The following is a 284-nucleotide window of genomic DNA, read 5'->3' on the forward strand; positions in this document are numbered from 1 at the left end:
CCAAACAAATATGCAGGCTCATGCGCAGAAGCTGAAACGTCATATCACGGCCACATCACAGAGGTAAAGATAACAGCGATATGCAGGGAATTACGTTCGCTGGTTAATGCCTATACGTGCTTGTGATTAATGACATCACATGGATACCATATTTCGCCTTGGTTTCTTGGAAAATAAGCTGTTCAACGCTTATTACAGTTACAGTTACCGCTCTTCAAAAAAGAAGAAGGAGAAGAAAATGAAAAGAACAGGTTGGCGTGTATATCTCTTGATCAACTAAACCT

At 40.5% G+C, this 284-nt stretch overlaps 1 protein-coding gene across 7 annotated transcripts in view; it reads right to left on the bottom strand.

Annotated features, from left to right (window-relative positions):
• LOC143028183 (uncharacterized) overlaps nt 1-16 on the bottom strand; it is a 93,340-nt gene extending 93,324 nt beyond the window's left edge. For 5 of the 7 annotated variants that reach the window (XR_012966691.1, XM_076189946.1, XM_076189948.1 and 2 more), the window contains exon 1: nt 1-16. This exon is cut by the window's left edge and continues 143 nt beyond it. The gene's annotated coding sequence lies outside the window, so the exon portion shown is untranslated. The other 2 variants (XM_076189949.1, XM_076189942.1) reach the window with 2 other exon arrangements.
• Between the last annotated feature and the right edge of the window lie 268 nt (nt 17-284).

This window comes from Oratosquilla oratoria, chromosome 9 (assembly GCF_046742065.1).
Source record: "Oratosquilla oratoria isolate Oo_2021 chromosome 9, ASM4674206v1, whole genome shotgun sequence".
Taxonomy (NCBI): domain Eukaryota; kingdom Metazoa; phylum Arthropoda; class Malacostraca; order Stomatopoda; family Squillidae; genus Oratosquilla; species Oratosquilla oratoria.